At 38.9% G+C, this 10,396-nt stretch overlaps 1 long non-coding RNA gene across 1 annotated transcript; it reads left to right on the forward strand.

Moving 5' to 3' along the window:
• The first annotated feature begins 7,697 nt into the window (after positions 1-7,697).
• Positions 7,698-9,222, forward strand: LOC124260756. The gene is made up of 2 exons (XR_006894161.1): positions 7,698-7,746; positions 9,116-9,222. It is a non-coding gene; the product is annotated as an uncharacterized LOC124260756 (long non-coding RNA).
• Positions 9,223-10,396: the final 1,174 nt, after the last annotated feature.

A 10,396-nucleotide genomic window follows, 5' to 3' on the forward strand; every position in this document is an offset into this window, starting at 1 on the left:
AATGAAAGAAACACGAAATAGTTTGATTGTGATGTTTTCTGTTTATACGGGAATCATAGCTGTGCCTTGGGCTTTAAGTATGCAGTGTTTTGGGCGACTGTTGCATGCCGAATAACTTTTTAATACCGAGTCAAGTCCAGTTTAAATCGTTTATCTTCTTCTGTCTAGCAGTTTACATTTAAGTTTCGTTGAAGTGTATCTCTGTAAGAAAATGATATATATTACAACAACAATATGCAACACTCATAGACAATGAGTTATCATTGTGTTCATATTTTCGAAAACAGTTCGCCATAATGAGCATAACATGTTATTTCTTCAAGTGTTTTCTCACTTATGTTTGTATCCAGGGCCAGCTATAACCTAAAAAATACTTGTATTTTAAACACCTAACTATGTTACAATCATTACCCATAAAACAACGGGCTTAATCTATATTAACACAGGGCATTATAATTACCATACAGTCAGGAATGTAAAAATGTCTTTGCATAATTTTCTATCAATTTTGGTAGGCGTAAATTGAAAATCAAAATAACTATTGTTAAAGTTACTGATGTTTAGCTAGCATTCTCCTATTCCTGCAAGCGTTTGTAAATGGTAATCGACATGTGTGTTGAGCCAGACGGAAGAGCGAATGATTAAGTTTGACCTTAGAAACAATATCGTCCAAAGGACATGCACACCTCAGTACATTTCACGTTTCGCAAGGTGGATTCTCATTGTGAAATACACACAGAAAAGCCCTAACCTTGAACACATAATACCATGAAAAACAGATAAGCTTAATATGGCCTGTTTGCTAGAACAAATGCTGTCATGTGCTTGCAATGAGGAACCGATATATGTTGGCTGCACTGTACAACGTGAGGTGACATACATCTTAATGTGTACACACTTACAAGTATTTCAAATATGTTTCACTTTCTACAGAGTTCTGTGACCTAACGTGACACTGAAAAACTATCTATTAACGTTCAACGTTTTTCTTGATTTTATCAGTTAACTATGTATACAGTCACAGAAACCTATCCCGTACCGATAAAGCCCGTGGCCAGTTGATAACCACCATTCCATCCAACGTTTGACGTCAAACATGTTGCTGCTTCTGGTCAGTCTGTCCTGCCTAGCGGCCGTCAAGGTTCAAGATACACCTTGCTGATTGGCAGACGATTGGTCAGTCACAGTGTTTGACAATAGTAGTAGTATTGGTAGACATAGTAATAGACGTAGAGTAGTAGACGTAGTAGACGTAGACGTAGACGTAGACGTAGTAGTAGTAGTAATGGATGGTATTTTCTATAAAAAGAACATTTAAAGCAGTTGTAAGTTGGCCAAGGTATATCGATGATCTGATATCGTTAATAAACACCAAATAGCAAACAGCACTTCCTTGGGTCACAGAACTTTTTGGAAAGTGAAGCATATTTAAATTTATAGATCTATGCATAAAGATTCAGAGTGACAAATCGTCATATGAGAGAAATATTCTCAAGCACGACGTTAAACCCAATTTCAGCTCACCTCAGAGTGACAAAACACACACCACAAGGCTGTATGACAAAAGGGATGATTCCAGTAGTTAACTTCCCTTTCATGTCGAGCAATGTTCGAACAGTTGTGTTGTCGAGCATGTTCTTTTTACCAAGATTTCATAGAGCGTCATGCGAATCTTGCTCAGAAGTTGTTCGATCAAGGTTATTACATTCAAGGCCTCAGTAAGGCTTCAAAACATTGTATAGTGGACATGAAGATGTATTTTGAAAGATTGTAAAATCAACAAAGATATTTCTTACGAAAGTGGAAAGGGTTTTGTAGTTTCTATCTATTGAAATTCGAGCCAGTTTAATATTCGATTTTGATTCTTACATGAGTGAGTGAGTGAGTTAGTTAAAATTGATCTTCATCGACAATATTTCAGCCATATCGTGACGACAAAATACAGCAATAAAAATGTATGAAATATATTTCAACGTAATAAAATCCTGTCGTCTAAGGACAGTACAACAACTAGTTGGTTCGTACAGGCATCGCCGAAGTCCAGGGGGAATGTTTCCGATCATATCGGATGAAACCCACAGATGATGATGATGCATGTATGTATTCCCTGCCTTTCAGGAGGTATAAAACAGGGGATATACAAACTCTGTTGTTAGTATAGAGCAAGGACACCTGTAGATTTAATAGTACTCAATATATTTGAATTTAAGTTAAATAACGCTGTTGTGTATACTCTTTACTGAAATAAATACTATCCACTGGTGGCGGACGTCAAATCATAAGGTTGGAACCTTGTTGGTTAACAGGATCTAAAATCTGATTAAACAATCACAATCAAATATCTTCAAAATCTCCATAAGATGTAGAATACGGTTGTTTTGTTTTAAATCTTGTGAGATTTTCCTCGGACCGGCCGTCTACGTGTGACGTCACGTCAGAAAGACAACCACATTCGGTTGACCCGCTTCTGGCTTACGTAAGTGGCGGCATGGTTATAGTATGAAGAGACATCCCTTCTCATGGTCATGGTCGGATACAACTTATCATTGCCAATGGCAATCTGACTAGTCTGCGATAGAGGGATGAGATCATTGGGCCTCATGTGCAACCGTTCATTCAAGCACAGCGACGTAGCCTCACGCTTCAGAAAGGTAATGCCCGTCGACATGAGACAGCAGATTATTCCGGTACTCCCCTGGTCGGCCTGTCCCGTATCGAGCATACTTGGGATGAAATGGAGATACGTTTACGTCAAGCCAAGAATTAGCCACTCATATCAGCTGAATTGGGACAAACGTTGGTTCAGACTTGGAACAGCATTCCCCAAGCTTTCTTCAATCGCTTAGTGTCGTCTATGCGTCATGGCAAGCCTGCATCAACGCCAATGGAGGACACGCGCGATACTGAATTTGTGGACGTTTACGTTTTATACATCCGTTTTAGGGTAAAGTATTTAGGTAAGAAGCTGGCATCCCATTGGACACCCAGTGTTCTCCTTTCTTGGAGGATTTGTATACATATGAATTAGAATTCCTGGATTGGCAAAGAGTAATTTGGAATATGGATGATCTAATATCTTTCAATAACCACCAAAGAGCAGTTCCCTGCCATTGATGTACCAACCTAAACTGCATTTTAACGAGTTGGACAGCAGTATCTTGATCAGAACAATGTTAATATCTTACTCAGGCCAGCATGATCCCTAGATTTGTCACCCATCATTTCAATCATATGTGGTTCTCCGAAATGTGGTGTGACTGTGGTTTCCCCTCTTGTGTTGTGGCTCATTTTCATATGCCAGGTGCACTGTTTTATTGACTGTTAATCGTTACCTTACCTTGAAACAAGTGTCTTTCCATGTAATTTAATAACATTTCAAAAGTGGCTGTAAAAGCTTACCATTGATTCTTATTGCTCTTTGTGTGTTACATAAATCAAATTATATTTTAAAAACAAGTAGGGTTGCTACCTGAGCGGCTAAACAGTTCATCTTTTGGACACAGCATCTTGGTTATGAAGAAATGAAGATCTCCAATAGAAGCAAGTCTCTAATAGACAAAGGTGTGGTCATCGCGATGATGTTGAAATCAGCTTCACACCACAAATCACCCACGTCCTTCTGACTAAATGTCATATTTTAGTCAGGTGCCTTCAACGTTGCCTTTTCAAAGGCTCTTCCTTTCTGTCTACGTAACAATATAAAGTGTAAAACTATGCTTCACATAATTTAATTCGGGTATTTATTTATTTCTGGTATAACATGTGATCTTTTCTCATGTCAGCCACATGTGTAACCCTTGAAGGGTAAAGTGATGGAATTGCGAAATGTTGCATTGAATATGCGTAGGGTAGATCGTGAAAACTTACCCCTGTCATCCGCTCAGTGTGGGAGAGAGCCAGATTACCAGATGGGATTATTAAGTGTATTTACCTCAGAAACAATATCGTTCAAAGGACGCAGTACGAGTCATGTTTCGCAAGGTAGATTCTTATTGCGAAATGTGCACTGAATTGCGATGAATGTGAAATTTAATGCCGTGGAGAACAGATATGGTGAATTTGGTCCGTTTGCTCGAACCAATGATGTCATGTGTTTTAAATGAGGAACATATGTGAGCTGCACTATTGCATAAACATGTATCTAAATATTATCATGCGTTCCAGTATTTCAAATATATTGCACTTTCAACACAGTTCTGTGACCTAAGGTGACACTGAAACGCTATCTATCAACATTGATTGAAAAGAACGTTGTTCCTGATTTAATCAGTTAAGGATGTATACAGTCGCAGAAACGTATTCAGTGCCTATAAAACTGGCCGCCAGTTGATCACCACCATTCCATCCAACGTCTGACGTTTAACATGCTGCTGCTTCTGGTCAGTCTGTCCTGCCTGGCGGCCGTCAAGGTTCAAGATACACCTTGCTGATTGGCAGACGATTGGTCAGTCACAGTGTTTGGCAATAGTAGTAGTATTGGTAGACATAATAATAGACGTAGAGTAGTAGACGTAGTAGACGTAGACGTAGTAGTAGTAGTAATGAATGGTATTTTCTATAAAAGAACATTTAAAAGCAGTTGTAAGTTGGCCAAGGTATATCGATGATCTGATATCGTTAATAAACACCAAATAGCAAACAGCACTTCCTTGGGTCACAGAACTTTTGGAAAGTGAAGCATATTTAAATTTATAGATCTGTGCATAAAGATTCAGAGTGACAAATCATCATATGAGAGAAATATTCTCAAGCACGACGTTAAACCCAATTTCAGCTCACCTCAGAGTGACAAAACACACACCACAAGGCTGTATGACAAAGGGATGATTCCAGTAGTTAACTTCCCTTTCATGTCGAGCAATGTTCGAACAGTTGTGTTGTCGAGCATGTTCTTTTACCAAGATTTCATATAGCGTCATGCGAATCTTGCTCAGAAGTTGTTCGATCAAGGTTATTACATTCAAGGCCTCAGTAAGGGCTTCAAAACATTGTATAGTGGACATGAAGATGTATTTTGAAAAGATTGTACAATCAACAAAGATATTTCTTACGAAAGTGGAAAGGGTTTTGTAGTTTCTATCTATTGAAATTCGAGCCAGTTTAATATTCGATTTTGATTCTTACATGAGTGAGTGAGTGAGTTAGTTAAAATTGATCTTCATCGACAATATTTCAGCCATATCGTGACGACAAAATACAGCAATAAAAATGTATGAAATATATTTCAACGTAATAAAATCCTGTCGTCTAAGGACAGTACAACAACTAGTTGGTTCGTACAGGCATCGCCGAAGTCCAGGGGGAATGTTTCCGATCATATCGGATGAAACCCACAGATGATGATGATGCATGTATGTATTCCCTGCCTTTCAGGAGGTATAAAACAGGGGATATACAAACTCTGTTGTTAGTATAGAGCAAGGACACCTGTAGATTTAATAGTACTCAATATATTTGAATTTAAGTTAAATAACGCTGTTGTGTATACTCTTTACTGAAATAAATACTATCCACTGGTGGCGGACGTCAAATCATAAGGTTGGAACCTTGTTGGTTAACAGGATCTAAAATCTGATTAAACAATCACAATCAAATATCTTCAAAATCTCCATAAGATGTAGAATACGGTTGTTTTGTTTTAAATCTTGTGAGATTTTCCTCGGACCGGCCGTCTACGTGTGACGTCACGTCAGAAAGACAACCACATTCGGTTGACCCGCTTCTGGCTTACGTAAGTGGCGGCATGGTTATAGTATGAAGAGACATCCCTTCTCATGGTCATGGTCGGATACAACTTATCATTGCCAATGGCAATCTGACTAGTCTGCGATAGAGGGATGAGATCATTGGGCCTCATGTGCAACCGTTCATTCAAGCACAGCGACGTAGCCTCACGCTTCAGAAAGGTAATGCCCGTCGACATGAGACAGCAGATTATTCCGGTACTCCCCTGGTCGGCCTGTCCCGTATCGAGCATACTTGGGATGAAATGGAGATACGTTTACGTCAAGCCAAGAATTAGCCACTCATATCAGCTGAATTGGGACAAACGTTGGTTCAGACTTGGAACAGCATTCCCCAAGCTTTCTTCAATCGCTTAGTGTCGTCTATGCGTCATGGCAAGCCTGCATCAACGCCAATGGAGGACACGCGCGATACTGAATTTGTGGACGTTTACGTTTTATACATCCGTTTTAGGGTAAAGTATTTAGGTAAGAAGCTGGCATCGCATTGGACACCCAGTGTTCTCCTTTCTTGAAGGATTTGTATACATATGAATTAGAATTCCTGGATTGGCAAAGAGTAATTTGGAATATGGATGATCTAATATCTTTCAATAACCACCAAAGAGCAGTTCCCTGCCATTGATGTACCAACCTAAACTGCATTTTAACGAGTTGGACAGCAGTATCTTGATCAGAACAATGTTAATATCTTACTCAGGCCAGCATGATCCTAGATTTGTCACCCATCATTTCAATCATATGTGGTTCTCCGAAATGTGGTGTGACTGTGGTTTCCCTCTTGTGTTGTGGCTCATTTTCATATGCCAGGTGCACTGTTTTTATTGACTGTTAATCGTTACCTTACCTTGAAACAAGTGTCTTTCCATGTAATTTAATAACATTTCAAAAGTGGCTGTAAAAGCTTACCATTGATTCTTATTGCTCTTTGTGTGTTTACATAAATCAAATTATATTTTAAAAACAAGTTGGGTTGCTACCTGAGCGGCTAAACAGTTCATCTTTTGGACACAGCATCTTGGTTATGAAGAAATGAAGATCTCCAATAGAAGCAAGTCTCTAATAGACAAAGGTGTGGTCATCGCGATGATGTTGAAATCAGCTTCACACCACAAATCACCTCACGTCCTTCTGACTAAATGTCATATTTTAGTCAGGTGCCTTCAACGTTGCCTTTTCAAAGGCTCTTCCTTTCTGTCTACGTAACAATATAAAGTGTAAAACTATGCTTCACATAATTTAATTCGGGTATTTATTTATTTCTGGTATAACATGTGATCTTTTCTCATGTCAGCCACATGTGTAACCCTTGAAGGGTAAAGTGATGGAATTGCGAAATGTTGCATTGAATATGCGTAGGGTAGATCGTGAAAACTTACCCCTGTCATCCGCTCAGTGTGGGAGAGAGCCAGATTACCAGATGGGATTATTAAGTGTATTTACCTCAGAAACAATATCGTTCAAAGGACGCAGTACGAGTCATGTTTCGCAAGGTAGATTCTTATTGCGAAATGTGCACTGAATTGCGATGAATGTGAAATTTAATGCCGTGGAGAACAGATATGGTGAATTTGGTCCGTTTGCTCGAACCAATGATGTCATGTGTTTTAAATGAGGAACATATGTTAGCTGCACTATTGCATAAACATGTATCTAAATATTATCATGCGTTCCAGTATTTCAAATATATTGCACTTTCAACACAGTTCTGTGACCTAACGTGACACTGAAACGCTATCTATCAACATTGATTGAAAAGAACGTTGTTCCTGATTTGATCAGTTAAGGATGTATACAGTCGCAGAAACGTATTCAGTGCCTATAAAACTGGAGGCCAGTTGATCACCACCACTCCATCCAACGTCTGACGTCCAACATGCTGCTTCTTCTGGTGTCTCTGTCCTGCCTGGCGGCCGTCAAGGCTCAAGCTACACCTTGCTGCATTGGAGACAAGTTGTCTGCCAAAGTGTTTGATGTTCGCGCGCCCTCCCTAGGAAATAACGTAAGTACAAAATGATCACATTTATCATAGCGACTTGTTTGTGACAATATAGTTTATTTTGTGTGGGCATAAGAGAAACGTAAAAATATAGTTTACTTGGGAATCTAGGTAATCCAGGTATATGGCGGAGGTCAGTCAGTAATCTGGACTGGACAATCATGTGATCAACGCCATAAGCACCAATCTGCTCAGTTGGGATACGATGACATGTTTCAACCAAGTCAGCGAGTCTGACCACCCCATCCAGTTGGTCGCCTCTTACAACAAGCATGAATTACTGAAGACCATTTATAGCCCAGATCTTCAAGGGTAGGATTAGTAGTAGCAGTAATGGTGGCATTTTCTATAAAAAAAAACATTTTCAAGCATTATCTCATAATTACATATCCAAATTAGTTGTATTCATTTTCCTTTACAGTATTCTCAGATCAAGAACAAAATGACAGTAATTACATCTGGAATGTATCTCCTAAAAATGTTCACAATGAAAACAGGGATTTACCTTGAGGACTGTATTTGAGGGTCCCTGGGAGTCATGCTTTTAATTTTTAGGGGTCCTGGACAACAAAATACATACATACATACATACATACATACATACATACATACATACATACATACATACATGACACTAGCAGCTGACTGATATAAACAAGTAATATCATCTATGCACTTTAAAATAGTATCTTTGAAGCATGTAAAAAATCACAAGATTGAAGAAATAGTTCTTGAAACTTAGTCAAAAATACTGTTGCAAGGTCATTGTTCAAACTGTAACATTTGTAAGTCATGAGGAGGATATTGAGTTCCACACGTGAAGCAACTGGTAGCCAATTATTATAGGATATTTATACATATAGCGCACATATCCAGGCAACTAGTGCATGCTCAAGGCGCTGGTATTTTCCCCTCAATCATTGGATGTCAATCTCAACGGCACATCTTATTATCAATCTCAACTCCCTGGGGAGTATACAACTCTTGCAGCCACTAGGCACACCGAGTTAGTGTGGCTTTCCGATCCTTACGAGGAATGGGGGTCCCATACACTAAAATATGATTATTAATACTGTTATTGTATTGTGTATCGTGATTATCACATTGTTACAGTAATTAAATTGCAAATAATACCATAACCCAGCTAGTAGCAAACTCTGTGATAAATTATTGTCACTTGATTGGAGTTTTTTAAAAAAGTATTTGGACTTTTTCTGAGTTCCTGTGGACGCGCTAATAAATTTTGTTGCGTCCATTGTCAATTTTTATGCGTATAGGACGCAGGAATTCGCGTCCTGTAAATCCATGTGAACATCTTCCTCACCACGTTGGATAGGCTGTCAAATCACTCCCCCTGTGTTCTATATTTTAGATAAAAGCTGACTTCTACTACGACTGGATCAACAGAGCTACGGCCATTCAGTACACTGTGTTTGGAGATAATCAGAAGTCAACCAGAATTGTCACGTCGTATGAAAAGGTAGTACCATTTATTTGTACAATGGAAATAGTCACCAATTTCACATTTCGCTAAGATATGGTTCACCCTCCTACCTACAGTCCATTGAGGCATGGTTCACCTTGTTAACCTCTCCTCTCCTCTCTTATATACAGGTAAATGATGTATGATTCTGAGTGTTACGTCCAGGCAATTGAGATATGTTTCTGCATGTTATATTCAGGTAAATGAGGTATGGTTCTTCGTGTTACATACATGTAATTGAGGTGTGGTTCTACGGGTTACTTACAGGTAACTGAGTTAAAGTTCTGCGTGTTTCATGCAGGTAATTGAGGCATGGTTCTACGTGTTACATACAGGTAATTGAGTTATGAATCTACGTGTTACATACAGGTAATTGAGGCATGGTTCTGCGTGTTACATACAGGTAATTGAGGTGTGGTTCATCGCTTTACGTACAGGTAATCAAGGCAGGATTGGTTCACGTGTTACGTACAGGTAATGGAGGTTGTATGTTTTACATACAGGTAATGGTACGTTTCACAATGGTAAATACAAGTAATTGAGGTATGGTTCTACGTGTTACATACATGTAATTGAGGTATGGTTCTACGTGTGACATACATACATGTAATTTAGGTATAGATCTGCGTGTTACATACAGGTAAATGAGGTATGGTTCTGCGTGTTACATACACCTATTTGCGTTATACTTGTGCTTGTTACATAGAGGTAATTGAGGTATGGTTCTATATATTACATACAGGTAACTGAGGTACGTTTCTGCGGGTTACATACGTGCTGCGTATTGTGCATAACTTAGTTTCAATACCTGCATGACTGTTTTAAATGCATTTTGATTTTGCAGAATGAACGCTACACCATCGCCGCCGATGGAACATGTACCAAAGACGTCCCAACTGACGTGCTTCTGCCAAACTGCATCCCGAGTACGTGTGTCAGGGTCAAAAGTGATCGTTGTTCATGAAATGTATATAAATGAGTCTTGTGGTCATACAGTGATAAACACAGGACCAAAAGAGGGATCTTACACCATTGATATAAACTGTAGAAAACACATGCTACGACCGGAATGTTTCCAGCCATTACCTAACTATAGGCATACTTCATTCAAAGCTATATCTTATGTCATTGTATATTTCTTTGAGTGGCAAGTTTGGGAAAGAACAATAT

The sequence above is a fragment of the Haliotis rubra genome, unplaced genomic scaffold (genome assembly GCF_003918875.1).
Source record: "Haliotis rubra isolate DU_JTF1 unplaced genomic scaffold, ASM391887v1 Scf773, whole genome shotgun sequence".
NCBI classification, from domain to species: Eukaryota; Metazoa; Mollusca; class Gastropoda; order Lepetellida; family Haliotidae; genus Haliotis; species Haliotis rubra.